This window comes from Anser anser, assembly GCF_964211835.1.
Source record: "Anser anser genome assembly, chromosome: 3".
NCBI lineage: Eukaryota > Metazoa > Chordata > Aves > Anseriformes > Anatidae > Anser > Anser anser.
In genome coordinates this window covers 29,863,959-29,880,802 of record NC_139722.1, presented here as the reverse complement: position 1 = coordinate 29,880,802, position 16,844 = coordinate 29,863,959, and the positions used below count along the sequence as shown (strand labels likewise).

The 16,844-nt window shown below is 38.6% G+C and overlaps 1 long non-coding RNA gene across 1 annotated transcript; it reads right to left on the bottom strand.

The window, feature by feature from the left end:
- Positions 1–8,192: 8,192 nt before the first annotated feature.
- On the bottom strand, positions 8,193–12,144 carry LOC310897024. Its single transcript, XR_014582001.1, has 3 exons — positions 11,887–12,144; positions 10,579–10,617; positions 8,193–9,333 (listed from the first exon to the last, which is right to left on the bottom strand). It is a non-coding gene; the product is annotated as an uncharacterized lncRNA (long non-coding RNA).
- Between the last annotated feature and the right edge of the window lie 4,700 nt (positions 12,145–16,844).

Sequence of the window (16,844 nt, the reverse complement as noted above, 5' to 3'; positions counted from 1 at the left end):
ACATAGGGAAGTCTGCTGCCTCCCTGGGGCCAGGGTCAGAGACATTACCAGGAAGCTTCCAAACCTGGTTCGCCCCTCTGACTATTACCCGCTTTTGATAGTCCAGGCTGGCAGTGATGATGTTGAAAAGAGAAGCCTCAGGGCCATCAAACAGGACTATAGGGGGCTGGGACGATTGGTGGAGGGAGCGGGAGTGCAGGTGGTGTTTTCGTCCATCCCTACGGGGGAAGGGAGAGGCACGGAGAGGACATGGAAAGCTCGCGTGGTTAATAGGTGGCTCAGAGGCTGGTGCCAGCACAGAAATTTTGTTTTTTTTTCACCATGGGGAGCTTTTCTCGGCACCCGGCCTGATGGCCCCAGACGGGTCCCTATCTCCAAGGGGAAAACGGATCCTAGGCCAGGAGCTGGCGGGACTCATAGAGAGCGCTTTAAACTAGGTAAGAAGGGGGACGGGGCTCAAACAAGGCTTGTTGGAGCTGTGCCGGGGGAAACAATGGCTAGGCCGGGGAAGAAGGCGATGGCCCAGCTGAAGTGCATCTACACTAATGCACGCAGCATGGGTAACAAACAGGAGGAGCTGGAAGCCATCGTGCAGCAGGCAGGCTACGACTTGGTTGCCATCACGGAGACGTGGTGGGACCGCTCCCATGACTGGAGTGCTGCAATGCCTGGCTATCAGCTCTTCAGGAGGGACAGGCAGCACATAGGGGGTGGTGGCGTGGCTCTCTACATTAGAGAATCTTTCGATGTTGATGTTGTGGAACTCCAGGCTGGGAATGATAAGGTTGAATCCCTGTGGGTTAGGATCCGCGGGAAGGCCGGCAAGGCTAGCTTCCTGGTCGGGGTCTGTTATAGACCGCCGAACCAGGATGAGGAGACGGATGAGGAGTTTTATAGGCAACTGACAGAAGTTGCAAAATCGTCGGCGCTTGTCCCCTCGTGGGGGACTTCAACTTCCCGGACATATCCTGGAAACACAACACGGCACAGAGAAAGCAGTCTAGGAGGTTTCTGGAGAGCGTGGGAGATAGCTTCCTGACGCAGCTGGTCAGCGAACCTACCAGGGGTGGTGCCCCGCTAGACCTTCTCTTCACAAACAGAGAAGGACTGGTGGGAGATGTGGTGGTCGGAAACTGTCTTGGGCAGAGTGACCACGAAATGGTAGAGTTCTCTATTCTTGGCGAGGCCAGGAAGGGGACCAGTAAAACTGCTGTATTGGACTTCCGGAGGGCTGACTTTGAGCTGCTCAGGACGCTGGTTGGCCGAGTCCCTTGGGAGGCGGTTCTGAAGGGCAGAGGAGTCCAGGAAGGCTGGGCGCTCCTCAAGAAGGAAATCATGATGGCACAGGAGCGGTCCGTCCCCACGTGCCCAAAGACGAGCCGGCGTGGAAGAAGACCGGCCTGGCTGAACAGAGAGTTGCGGCTTGTGCTTAGCAGAAAAAAGAGGGTTTATAATCTTTGGAAAAAAGGGCGGGCCACTGAGGAGGACTACAAGGATGTAGCGAGGCTGTGCAGGGAGAAAATTAGAAAGGCCAAAGCTCATCTGGAGCTCAACCTGGCTACTGCCGTTAAAGATAACAAAAAATCCTTTTACAAATATATCAACGCGAAACGGAGGACTAAGGAGAATCTCCATCCTTTACTGGATGCGAGGGGAAACCTAGTTACTAAGGATGAGGAAAAGGCTGAGGTGCTTAATGCCGCCTTTGCCTCAGTCTTTAGCGGCAATACCGGTTGTTCTCTGGATACCCAGTGCCTTGAGCTGGTGGAAGGGGATGGGGAGCAGGATGTGGCCTTCGCTATCCATGAGGAAATGGTTGGCGACCTGCTACGGAGCTTGGATGTGCGCAAGTCGATGGGGCCGGATGGGATCCACCTGAGGGTACTGAAAGAACTGGCGGAGGAGCTGGCCGAGCCGCTTTCCATCATTTATCGGAAGTCCTGGCTATCGGGGGAGGTCCCAGTCGACTGGCGGCTAGCCAATGTGACGCCCATCTATAAGAAGGGCCGCAGGGCAGACCCGGGGAACTATAGGCCTGTCAGTTTGACCTCAGTGCCAGGAAAGCTCATGGAGCAGGTTATCTTGAGGGTCATCACGCGGCACTTGCAGGGCAAGCAGGCGATCAGGCCCAGTCAGCATGGGTTTATGAAAGGCAAATCCTGCTTGACGAACCTGATCTCCTTCTATGACCAAGTGACGCGCTTGGTGGATGAGGGAAAGGCTGTGGATGTGGTTTACCTTGGCCTCAGTAAGGCTTTTGACACAGTTCCCCACAACATTCTCCTCAAGAAACTGGCTGCTCGGGGCTTGGACTGGTGTACGCTTCGCTGGGTTAGAAACTGGCTGGATAGCCGGGCCCAGAGAGTTGTGGTGAATGGAGTCAAATCTGGTTGGAGGCCTGTCACTAGTGGTGTCCCCCAGGGCTCCGTACTGGGGCCGGCCCTCTTTAATATCTTTATCGATGATCTGGATGAGGGCGTCCAGTGCACCCTCAGTAAGTTTGCAGATGACACCAAGCTAAGTGCGTGTGTCGATCTGCTCGAGGGCAGGAAGGCTCTGCAGGAGGATCTGGATAGGCTGGAGCGATGGGCTGAGGTCAACTGTATGAAGTTCAACAAGGCCAAGTGCCGGGTCCTGCACCTGGGGCACAACAACCCCAAGTAGCGCTACAGGCTGGGAGATGAGTGGCTGGAAAGCTGCCTGGCCGAGAGGGACCTGGGAGTATTGGTGGATAGTCGGCTGAATATGAGCCAGCAGTGTGCCCAGGTGGCCAAGAAGGCCAACAGCATCCTGGCCTGCATAAGAAGCAGTGTGGCCAGCAGGTCTAGGGAAGTGATTGTCCCCCTGTACTCGGCTCTGGTGAGGCCGCACCTCGAGTACTGTGTTCAGTTTTGGGCCCCTCGCTACAGGAAGGACATGGACGTGCTCGAGCGAGTCCAGAGAAGGGCGACCAAGCTGGTGAGGGGTCTGGAGAACAAGTCTTACGAGGAGCGGCTGAGGGAGCTGGGCTTGTTCAGCCTGGAGAAGAGGAGGCTCAGGGGCGACCTTATCGCTCTCTACAGTTACCTTAAAGGAGGCTGTAGAGAGGTGGGGGTTGGTCTGTTCTCCCATGTGCCTGGTGACAGGACGAGGGGGAATGGGCGAAAGTTGCGACAGGGGAGTTTTAGGTTGGATGTTAGGAAGTACTTCTTTACCGAAAGGGTTATTAAGCATTGGAACGGGCTGCCCAGGGAGGTGGTGGAGTCACCATCCCTGGAGGTCTTTAAAAGACGTTTAGATGTAGAGCTTAGCGATATGGTTTAGTGGAGTACTTAGTGTTAGGTCGGAGGTTGGACTCGATGATCTTGAGGTCTCTTCCAACCTAGAAATCTGTGATACTGTGATACTGTGAACTGTTTGACTGGTATCGTGGAAACAGTGAAAAACAGCTCTATTCTGAGATTGCATTTTGTATTTATTACTTGGAATATGACCTCTCTAACCAGACATCAAATATCTAAATGTTAGGATCCTTAAGCTAGTCATCTATGTTTCCATGAAAGTCAATAGAGAAATAAAGGGTTTGTAGGGGTAAATTGTCCTCCGCAGCTGCTGTCCCTCTATGGCAAGTAGAGAAAAAACTTCGACAATTAAATTTTTTTTATATATATATAAGAATGCCACAGCACCTGGAATCTGATTTCTAGTTCATTAACTATAATAAAAGATACTCTGTATCCAAATATAAATCTGCATTCTGCCTGTTGTGGTTTAGCCCCAGCAAGCAGCTCAGCACACACAGCTGCTTGCTCACTCTCCCCAGGTGGGGTGGGGGAGAGAATCAGAAAGGTAAGAATGCAAGAACTCCTGAGTTGAGATAAGGACAATTTACTAGGTAAAGCAAAAGCTGTGCATTCAAGCAGAGCAGAACAAGGAATTCATTTGCTATTTCCCATCAGTAGGCAGGTGTTCAGCCACTTCCGGGAAATCAGGGCTCATCATGTGTAACGATTCCTTGGGAAGACAAATGCCATTGGTCTAAACGTCCCCCTCTTCCTCCGTCTTTACCCCAGCTCTTATTGCTGAGCCTGAAGCCACATGGACATGCCTTTGAACAGCCTGGGCCAGCTGTCCTGGCTGTGTCCACTCCCAGCTTGGGGTGCACTACCAGCCTCCTCCTTGGCAGGGCACTGTGAGAAGCTGGAAAGTCCTTGGCTCTGTGTGAGCACTGCTCTGCAACAACTAAAACATTAGTGTGTTATCACCACTATTTCCATCAAAAATCAAAAATTGAACACAAACCTCTACAAAGAAAATTAACTCTGTTGCAGCCAAAGTCATTATACTGCCAAGGTCAACTGTAAAAGTATCATTTATTTTAAGTGAGAGGACCTCATCTGAAGTGCAAATGATTCTGTCTCCTCAAAGCCATGACAATATCTCTCCCAGTATTCTCTATGATAAGTAAGAATTTGTCTGAGTAAGAAATTCATGCAATTAAGCAAAATCAGCATAGGTTTTAATGACATTAGAGAATTTAAGAGGTGTAGGTGGTGTTACCATAGCAAAATACACTTTCTGAAATCTAGTTCCCCAGCTCCCTAGAGTATCTTTCACACCTTTTAAAGGAGTTTCTAATTCTTTTGCTGTTTTCTTAGCTGTGTATTATTATGCACATCTGTAAAAATAAATAAATAAATAAAAAATAAAAAATAAAAATAAAAATTTCTGTCATTAAGAGTCCATTAGTTTCTCCTTTTAAACCGCGTTGGAAGGCAGAATCAATCTGAGGGTGTTTTCTCTCTCTCTCTCTCTCTCTTTTTTTTTTAATGACAATTTTTCTTGTTTCTCTAAATGTTAGGATGATGTCATAAAGACTGGATTGTGACTTCAGGCTGAGACTAAGCAGTGGTAGCAGATGGACTCCTGAAAAACAAAGATCCTGTTTTCATGCAAACATTCCTAGTAATAAAGAACAATGTAAGATAAATATTGAGAAATATAGAAACAAAATGGGTTGTAAACAAAATGTTTTTCAGAGTCAGCTGTTCTTTAAGCAAAGTAGAATAGAGTGGCTCTAGAGACACATTACATGATTCAGTGTAATTACTGGATCGTTCAAGTAAGTGCATTTTATCTGATTCTAAACTGAATCCATCAAATCAGCTATATGGTACTATGCTATACTTTGTATTTTGGAAAAACACCATAGAGAAACATGGAAAATACAACTTCGTGATTTTACATAATATTAGATGATATGACAAAAATAAAATGCATAGTGGATTATCAGAACAAATAATGCTGTCACAACACAGTGATGAAGAGAGTTTGGAGACACTGTAAATTATACAAACTTTTTTTTTTTTGAATAATAATAATAAATAAATAAAATGAAACTTACTTTGTTAGTATTTACAGTTTCTTTTATTAATTTCCTTGTAGCACTTCCAGCTGTGATTTTTGTTTCTTCAAAATGTTCCCAGAAAACAAATGTGAATATTTATGCGGAATTGTGCATATATGCAGTTTTAAAAGTGTTTCTGCAGTGATCTATCCTTGAAAATGTCCTAACTACTAAACTATACAACATTCTGATTAGAGATATCAATCAATCCAATTTAAATAGAGCATGATAAAAGAAGAGAGAACCAAAAATAATTAGGCCAGAGGAAGGAACCAACATGAAAATATATGTTGCCCACGCTATATAATTGTTAGCATGTTTCTTAGCATAGTTTTGTCAAGGTAGACAAGTGCTTTCCTGGACAATGCACAGGCTGGTTTCTGATTCTGTTTCACTTTTGCTTTTAGGATTACTTCATATTTAGTTTCTTAACTTTGCTGTAGTCCCATGGAACTTGGATTCTGAGTCTGCCTCAGCCATCAGCTGTAAGCATAATTATCAGTCCTTATACCCCAGATTTTACTTTAAGACAAGGGTATTAGCTTGACTATCAGTTTTATCAGGTTTTTCCTCCCTATCTTTTTTTTTTCTGTCCTTAGAAAGAGTCAAGCAAAATATATTAGTAGAGAATTGTATCTTTTTGCCTCAGTTTCTTGATAGAAACTGATGATCAGATTCCCTTCTCCATGCCTTTGTCTGTTCTATCTATGATTTCAGGTTAAAACTGGCTTAAAATTTGGTTAAAATTTGTGTACAGCATTAAAAAACTCTGTTCTCAGTGGACTCTTTTATAGTATTGCCAGGAAAAATAATTTAAATAATTTGAATGGGTAAAATAGTGGGTTATACACTCCTCTAGCATGAGATGGAAGATTTTTAACAAAGATCTCTCACTCCTATACTGTATTTTTAAAGGATTTGTGAAGAGGATTGAATGACTACAAAAATTTATTAAAAAAAAAAAAGAAGAATTAAAAATGGACGTACCAGTTTATTGCACTGTACTGTAACAGGCTATTTTTGCTGTGTCCATTTGCTAGCTATACAATAGGAATTCCTTTCTGTTGAGCTACACATAGAAAGGGATTTAAGCTATTACCCAGTGATAGTCTTTATATAATTGCTATTCTATACAATTTGGTTACTTCCCTGCAAACTCCTTCAGTCCCACAGGCCTCTATTGATCTTCTTTCAATCAATTGACCATGATCTTACAGAAAAACACAAATACTTGACGTAGTAATGAGAATTTCTGACCCCTTTCAATTGAGTACTTGACCAGTCAGTGTGAACACTCAACATACCTATAACTTCATCACTAGCAGTAATTACAATCAATAAAGAGGTTAACTTCTAATGTTGTTTGAAGGATGGAAACAAAGCAGATTGCTTAGAAGATACAAAGAAATAGATACACGCACTCCACATGTAGACAGGAAAGCTGATTGTTACACAGACCACTTGAATCACTTTTTTTTTTTTTTCCTGTAAAAATTCTCTTTCTAATATATAAATCAGAATGAGTGGGTTTAGTGTGCTGATACTTGAAAACAAAACAAAACTGTTACAAAACATTTCTTTCATCCTAGAAGCTGAATTTCTTCTAACTAATGGCACAAGGTATGAGCATGAACAACTGAACCTCAGATCTCTTTCACCTTCATAAGAGATAAAATATTCTAATATCTTGATGTAAATTTATTTTCTCTCCCATTCTGTCTCTTTCTTTCCAACATTTTTATAAATGCTAACAAACAAAAACATGTGCACATCGATAGATGCAAATAATAGGAACTAAATTCATAAAGCCATAGCAATATCAGAGATAGAAGTGAAAAAGTAGAGAAAGAACTTTCTTGAAGGTGTAACAGAAGAAAAAAAAAAAAAAAAGCACAGTCCTTGGACTTATCTCACTTTTTTTTTTTCTGATTTACGGAGATGCTGATATATATATATATATATATATATAAAACTACAAACGTTCTCAAAAGGGTCAAAAAAAGGGAATGACTTTTTAAAGATTTTTGTTTACAGCAAATTTGTCTAGTACAGTTAAGTGGAAAAATACATTTTTATTCAATGATGGATATTTAATGCTTTCTTTGATGCTGCAGTGTTTCACTTTTGTGGAATGATACACAATGTAGAACCATACAATGGTTTGGGTTGGAAGGACCCTTAAAAATCACCTAGTTCCAACCCCTCCTGCCACAGGCAGGGACACCACTCACTAGATCAGGTTTCCCAAAGCCCCATCCAGCCCGGCCTTGAACACCTCCAAGGATGGAACATCCACAGCTTCTCTGGGCAACCTGTTCCAGTGCCTCACAAACCTCATAGTAAAGAATTTCTTCCTAATGTCTAATCTAAATCTTCCCTCTTTTAGTTTAAAGTTGTTACCTCTTGTCCTATCACTATCTGAATTGTAAAAAGTTGTTCTCCCTTTTTTTTATAACCCCCCTTTAAGTACCAAAAGACTGCAATGAGGTCTCCCTGGAGCCTTCTCTTCTGCATCTGAACATCCCCTGCGCTCTCAGCCTTTCTTCATAGGAGAGGTGCTTCAGACCTTCTCTGGACATGTTATAATATTGATTGTGTTGATATTAGGACTTTCATTTAATTTAACCTAATATATATTTTTCAGATGTGTTTTAGGGGGGTGTCCTGGTTCCAGTTAGGACAGAGTTAAGTAGCTCATAGTAGCTGGTAGGGTGCTATGTTTTGGATTAGGATGAGAAGAGCGCTGATAACATGCTGATGTTTTAATTGTTGCAGAGCAGTGTTTACACCAGGCCAAGGACTTTTCGGCTTCTCGCTCTGTCCTGCCAGCGAGCAGGCTAGGGGTGCAGCAGGAGCTGGGAGGGGACAGACCCAGGACAGCTGACCCAAACTGGCCAAAGGGGTATTCCATACCATCTGACGTCATGCTAAACAATATATAGGGGTGGCTGGCCGGGGTGGGGGGCCGGCTGCTCGGGAATAGGCTGGGCATCGGTCAGCGGGTGGTGAGCAATTGCATTGTGCATCACTTGTTTTCTTACACATTATTATTGTTAATACTATTATCATTATCACTATTATTATTATTGTTATTATTATATTCCTGTCTTAATAAACTGTCTTTATCTCAACTCACCGGCTTCACTTTCCCGTTTCTCTCCCCCATCCCAGAGAGGGAGGGGGAAGGGTGAGCGAACAGCTGTGTGGTGTTTAGCTGCCAGCCGGGTTAAACCACAACAGGGGGAAATAAATACAAAATACTGAGTGTCTTCAACTGTTTCAATACTATTAAAAAACAGGTGAGGCAATCTGAAATTAAACTCAGCATAGTTTACATGTTAAAAAAAAACATTTGCCACAATTATGAGAACTGAACTGCAATAATGAGAGAGAATTTAATACTCAGAGGTAACTAATGCAAATATTTTTAGTCTGCTGTTTATTTAGAAATTAGACTACTGAAAACAATAACAATGATGCACAATGCCTCCTAAATATTAACACATATGCCTTATTCATCTTTAGTTTTTTGTCAGCATCTTTAACCATTTCTTCTAGAAATCCTTTTCACCGCATAATTTCTTTACTGAACTCATCCACATTGTCTTGTCCTATGTCAACTATTCTGTTAGAAGGCCCTTGGAGAAGAACTCTCCTTTCCCTTTCCCTCTTCTCTTTCTTCCAGCTTCTTCTGGAAGCCCTTCAGTACTCTGTCTTTCACATCCTTCTTTTCTCAATGCCTAAAAAATAGATATACAGCCATCATCCTCATGCAGTCGTATCATTTATAAAGTTCTCAGCTTCAAAGAGAGGTGTCCATTTTTTCAAATATTTTTATTTCTTTCTTTGACATCATATCTTGCACTCAACCCAGCAAAAGCTTCTGTTTTCTTGGTTCTGAATCATCATTCTTTCTAGTTTTCATTTCTGGTTCCTTTTTTCAGTACCTAGACAAAAGATTATTTTGTACAAGATGGACTGCATCCAAAAAAACTTTAGTAGGTATTAAATGCAGAACAACTTAAGGAAGAAGAGAAAAATCACAGGCCCCCCTACCAGAAACAAACATGCTCCATATTTTCCCTAACTGTTTTTCTTTTTACATGTTAAGTAAGAGATAAAACGTATATTCAATTATGAAAATGCTTCAAAACTTGGCATTTTCATAATCTTTCTCCTTAGTAATATGCATTGTTCACTGGCTCTTTGATCAATGTGTAGAAGCTGGCATTACACAGCATTTGCTAGCATACTTTACAAGATACTGATTTCTCTGGTAAAGCTTTTCACTGAATGTGAAAACTTTTCCACTGTACATGTGCTAGGTTGACAGAGTGTCAGTGAATACTTTTGAAATTTATATAAGTTTAATTGTACATTCTTGGATGTGGGAAACAATACTGTCCTTCCACTTTGCAGTTATTCAAGGAACTATCCAATTTTTAAGACAGTTGACCATACAACACTATGTTTTAAAGTATGACTTCTATGACATTTTACTTTTTCTTTTTTTAACCAACCAGTTCACCCACTAACAGATTTTGGAAAGGAATAAATTAAGTTTTGTTGTTCAGTAATCCTGAATACTTAATCAGCACATTTCTTTGCTGACCGTACAGTTGGTGTGTGCGCATACGTACATACCTAGACACAGACAGTGTGAGGAAGATTACTGGTTATTATCTCTTATGCTCTGTTTTTCTCACAAATTTATTTGTATTTTTTGATACTTGCAAACATTGGGATGTTACTTCTGTTTGCATTTGGGTATCATCTTACATCTTCAAATGCTTTACATTTTGTATACATTTCTCAGTTGGGTCAAAAATGCTCTTCTGGATAACATTTAATATTTGCCTTTGTCAGTATCTTGTCTCTGATAGTTGCTTACATAAGATATTCAAGGAAATGAAATATGGCAGGGCAATCATACAGATATCATCCTTGCAAAATACTTCAGTGTTTTTAAGCATCAGAAGACTAAAAACTCAACCGTGTCAGAGGTTTTGCCAGTTTTCAATAGTCTTCATTGTAGGTTTATTCCTTTATCTCTTAAAGTCTCTAAGCTTTCAGATTCATAAACATCCTGAAGGAATGCATCCCACAGCGTGTCTTATTTAATAATAAAAGAAAAAAAAGAAAAAAAAGAAAATAGGTATGCAAATAGTTTCCCTTTTTCTGTATGAACCTACCTTCAGATGATTTTGTTTGACTCCTCAACTTCTGATGTTCTGGAAAATATATAATAATAGTACTTCATTAGCTTCACTCATGACTGTATTTATAATTTGGTTGCCATCTCTCATTTCTCCCTCAGCTACCTCTTTCCTGAGCTGAAAAATTTCTGGCTATTGAATTTGTCCTCATAAGAATTCTGTGTAATACTACTGATCAGCTTTCATCACATTCTTTGTACCTTTATAGGTTATGCTATTTCCTTTTCTGTGGAAGGGGGTCAGAACTGAGTGCAGTATTCAAGATGAAAGGACACCAGATGTGTGGGTTTTTTTTATTTATTTGTGTTTTTTTTTTCTGCTCCTGAGCATTAATATTTTCATATCATTATTTATTTCACGAACAGTAGTAATTTACAGTTCATCATATTGTAGATGTAGTTAGCTTGTTTCTTCTCCTCCCATGTACAGTTTTTGTTTGTATGTCAACTTTTTCTTTTTTTTTTCTCTTCCCAAGGTCTGTGAGCAATTTATATCCAATAAATTTTGAAAACAGTGGAGGTGTAATAAAAATAATAATAAAAAAATATTGCCAATGGAGTGGAAAAAGAAACGAGTCTGTTACTAAAATTACCTAGCTTTTTTGCTTTTTTCTTATGGAAATCACATGCGTAGAGGGAAAAAAAAAAACACATAACCAAAAAAACAACAAAAAACAAACCACAAAACCAAAAACAAAGAAAAAAAAGTGTATTCTCGTAAGTCCATGACAAAATTTATCTTTCCTTCTCCAAAAATTTAACTTTCAGCATATCTCAGTGATATACAAAGTATAGGCGGAACTTTGAAAAACTTCAATTAGATTTCATGTGGTATGACATTTCAAATAATAAATGATTCTGGGTTTCCGCTTTGTTTTTCACTAAATCTTTAATTACGTATATTTAAAAATTTACATCTTTTTGCTCACACCTGCTTTTCAAACATTTTCTAGTTCACTTTAAATTTCTTCAGTTATTCGTACATCTTAAACGTTGCCTATGAGATTTTATTTTTTTTTTCATATACTGCAGCTTTGTTGTAATTTTCTTTTAAAACAACCTAATTCTCCTGGTTTTAATACAAGACCAAGTAAAATATATTGATTTCACCTGAACTGCACTTTGGCATTTCATTTTATCCTGAACATGAAAATAATATCAGAGCTGATGTGAACATGCAAGAACAAAAAGCTTGACAGAAAAGGCTCCATAACCTCTTGCAGTCTAAGAACATCAAGTTGCACACCGATTTATGCACATTAAGTGCTGAGCACCTGCAGCATACCCTGGGCCCAATGTGGTGTAGTGTCTTTTCTTTCTGCTGCTTCTGTTTCAGAGTTTGAAAACAGCTGTTATTTCTTGAGAGCATGTACATTCTTCTGTCTTCTCCACCATCAATCACAAAGCAGGATAGAGAGCTGTCTCTTTCAAGTCTTCTTCTAAAGTAATGCAAATAAATAATTGAAACAGAAAATAAAATGAAACAGAGCACTTCCAAAGAGCAAAGCCTTCCATATTCTGAATTGCCATAAAGCTGCTGACTGAGCAGGGCCACACATTGTAATGTTGTCCCTGGTCAGAAGAGGTCACTACCGTTGCCACTGGGGAGAAGAGTGAATGGCTTCAGAAATGGCTCTGACCTGTGCTGAGAAAGCAGGAACACGAGACAAACTTTATTTTAGAAAAGAAATCTATGATTCATTGATTTCCTATATTTGAATGACAGCTAACGTCTCCACTTATAAATGGCATCTACATTTCAAAAGGTACTGGAAGTGTCTGCCACTTCTGTACAATTCTCTGGGGGACATTTTTCAGATCCTGCTGGAAGTGACTTGCTCTCACAAAGGAGTAACTCCTTTCTGCTTCTGTAACATCTGCATCACCTTTTCTCTGGTGTGGATAGCAAAGGAGAATGTATCCACAGGAGACTGTACATATAGTTTAGGGAACAGATTTTACCATGAGACTTATCCCTCCGTTCCTCCAAAATCCAGTAGAGTTACACAGGATTTATTTAGAGCAGAAAGGGCCAAAGACTGTATTTTAGAGTTGCATGTAACAGCCAGTGTATGATCCTGATACGTTACTACAAACATTTTTGTACTCAGAATTAAAGGAATCAGACTTCAGAAGAATGCTAGGGTAAAGTCAACAAAAAATAGTTTCATCACATTGAAATTGACAGAATTATACTGAAAGTTATAATTGTGAATCAGTCTGGAACGTGAAAAGTAGCAGTACTTGGATGAAAAATGAGCTATAAATAAGGGAATTTTCAGATAATGACACAATACAGAGAATCAAAGGAGAGAGGAATAAAAACTGAAAATAGAGCAGAACAAAAAACATTTTAATACAATGAAATTAATTCAACATTTTCATTTTGCTGACTAATATGTTTGGTTCAGAGAGTTCCTGCATTTCTAGTTGCTGAACTATTTTTCATTACTTGAGACCAGTATTTTTATAATAGGTAAATGAACTTAGTTGGATAGGGTGAAAACTGACTAAAATTTTTGCCTGTACTTGAACACCATGAAAAAGCTCTCCGAACTTTATAAAGAAATACATTGGTTTATCTTTAGCCCTTGTATATGCTAATATTTTTCTGACTTCAACTAATACAGGGAAGAGGCACAGGGAAATAAATATAAAATGTGAGGTTTAGTGCCACATTTTAGTTTGTGTCCTCAATAAGATTTTGCATACTTATCTATATCCCCTTTTTTGGCATAAACCAAATTTATAGTAGTTTAGAGATCACCATATTGTACATATATGACATTGTAACACAGAATAGATCTTTAAATATAAACAGGTATGAGTTTAGACACAAATGTATTCATGCAACATTCAGAATTTCTTTTATTAAATAAACATTTTATTAAAAGATAAGTCTTTAATTTACAGCCTGACACATGCTGTTTTGAAATAAAACTCCTATCAGTCATATGATGATATTCAACTGGTGGCTAAGACAAAACCTTAAAAATCAATGAAAATTCAGTTGCACTACAACTCTAGGCTTCTGTGGTTAGAAAATGTATTTCAAGCTTTGCATTAAAAAGGAGAAAATAATGTTGTAATGCAACAAACAATAAAGGATTATGGGTTTCATTTTCTAAATAGTTTTAAACGAGGCTTTAAAAAAAAAAAAAAAAGCTCCTACTCATATCTATAGAAGGAAGCTGTACTACTTCAGGAAGAACCATCTTTAATTTTTCCTTTCTGTGCACCATCATAAAGCAAGTGAACTTGCATTTAGTAATACTGTTTCTGTTGAGAGCAATAATTTAAAAATAAGAATATTCAATCTTTAGTCAATAGGATGCATAATTACAAAAAAGTTGAGTTAAATATTCTGATAAATATATATTTTTAGTTATAGTTTTTCAGAACTCAAACTACATGTATTTTTACATGAGAAAATACATTTTAATAGTTAATTGAATCATATATATTTGTTCTGTTAAATTAAATGAATAATTTATTTTGTCAATTATATATATATATAAAAGTTTAAAACTTTCAGAAAACTCCTCAGATTCATTATGAGTTTTCATCTGTACTGTTGGCTTGAACTTGTTCCACGAATATGGCTATTCTAGTAAATAAAAAGAACTAAGAAATGTAACTCTGCAAGAGTATACCAACAACATTTTCAATAGACAATACATTTTTATACAATAAAGGAAGACAAATTGTTGCATATTAGTCATATGGTGTAATTGTGCTTTTATTTTGATATTAGGAATTTAGATTTTTGTAACAGCAATAGTTTTGCAAACTTGTAAGCAAGCAAGCACTTTTAACTAATGGAGTATAAAATGAAAAAGTTACCAGGCGAATATTGCATGCATCTCCAGGTGGTTTTATGTGAAGGGAATGGGAATAAGACCTTTTAAAAGGTTAGTTTCTTTCTCTCAGGCACGTTAGATTTTAAGTACCCATCTATTTCTCATTTCTACTTCTCTGCATACACTAGCTCAAGGCTAAGAGTCCAGTTGTCTTCCAGGTCTAAGATGACCTCGATCTTTGCTCCACTTTTAAACTAGTTGTGATCACTTTTCTACAGCTCAAAACTTCTTAATGATCTGAATGTGAAGTGGTTTATTAAGAACTGATGAATGATCTGATCAAATATTAGAGGCCCAAAATTCTCATGGAGGAACTGGTTTGAGATTACACCTGCTTTGGCAGATCGAACTTACACATGAGTTGAGATTTTGTAAGTTACACCTTAATTGTTTGGGCTTCAAATTACCTCCAGAAATGGCAATAAAATTCAGAAATTTACTAAGGAGCCTTCACTGATTTCTCTCTTGATTTTTGTACTGCTACCTACTTATTTCCGTGATATGTGGCTGCATGTCCTGTTGGACACCTTGAGTCTTCAGTCCCAGTAAAACTCCTAGTGTTACATTTCAGAATCTTTTCTTTATTGTGATTTTTGTCATGTCCAGAATTAAGTAAACTAAGAGTTCAATACATATTTGGAATCATTCTGAATGAGCTGGTTCAGGTATTCGAAATATTATGTACACTTCATTATAGACGAAGAAAACACTATCAGGCAAGTTATCCTCACTAGGATGCTGCAGAGACGTATTTTCTACTTCAGAGTTAGATTATTCAGAAATACTTTTTGATTTTGTATGCTTACCATATTTTCTGTAAATGAGACAGAATCATAAGAATGCTTTGATGTCTTGGCAATCTCAACTAGGAGTGGTATGTAAACCACTTGACTGTGTAACTTTGAGGCCCAACCTGTTTATCATTGTTTGAGTGCTCATAGCCTTGGACCAATGCTGGATTTGGAAATACAGAAATGTATCTATTTCTATTTGCCAATGCTGTTACACCTTCAATGCCTGAAATATCTTTACATAAATATGGAAACATTTTGTCAAAAAATGCTAGTGGAGGTAGTTCCCTCACAATCTTCCCAGTAATGTAAGTCAACTCAACTCACCCCAGTAACATAAGCCAACTCAAATCCTAAACTTACTCAAATTCCCATTTTAGTAGACAAACATCTAAACATTACATCTGAATTTCACTCACCTCCTCTTTCCTTCTTCATTCAGCTTTTAAAAATGTTTGTAACATGCTACACTTCTCCACCCACATTATATTTTATGATAGTCAAAGCACTGGCTTGCAGATCTGCAAGCTGTTCTTCTGACATAAAATGCACTTATTGACTAGTAAAACTAAACTGTTTATCTAAAGAATACTTCACAGGTATACCTAATGTTTTCCAGAGTATTCTTCATAATCCTTAATCTAATACTGTCACTTTCATGTAAATCATATTATACATATCTACATATATATGTGTATATATATATGCGCACACATAAAACACACAAAAGACAGGACATCCTATTAAATCAAATGTTATCCTAAACTATGTGGTTCAGCATGTTAAGACTAATTCAACCCAGAACCTATTTCTGAAGTCAGTGGCACATAAGTAATGATATCTGGTCATCATATCTGGCTGCTTTTAACTGCTGTGTCTGATTACTTACTAACTTACAACTGCACTGATTACAAATAGTCTTTTCTAGTGATCAGACTAAGGCATGAATTACTGTTTTGGAATAAGAGACAAATAATTGTCTCATTCAGGCACCACTCTCTCAAAATAACATTCACTAAAACAACACCCAGAGATAATTGTTCATGAACTTAAAATAAAATACATTGCAGAATATAGCACAGATGAAGTGAAATTATGTAATTTCACATATTTATTATCATACTTTGCAATCTCCATAAACTGCAATTTCTTATGATGGAATATTTTTCATATCTGTGTTTCTAGAACATTAGATGCAATTAATGTTTAGTTTTGATTGGTAGTACTCATGTAACATTTGGATCCTTTACTTAAATGATAAATTACCTTAGCTACTCATGGTGAATCCCTCAATCATTTCATTTTTCTTCTTCAGCCAAATCTCTAAATCAGAAATGTTTCTGTTGCTTGTTATAGAATTTCTTGGAGATGTCCAGAATGTAATTTATCCTGACCTGGTACTATGTCAGTTTTAATAGGTCTAACTTGCTGCTTCATCGTGACCATAAAGCCTTTTAGCATTTCACTTGCTTAACCAAGAAAATTTATCCCAGGCTGCGGAATATGACCTTCAAATTCTTTCATGCATATACTAGCAAGGAATTCATTCAGCCTCTTGGCAGTATGAACCTCATTTGTCATTAACATCTCAC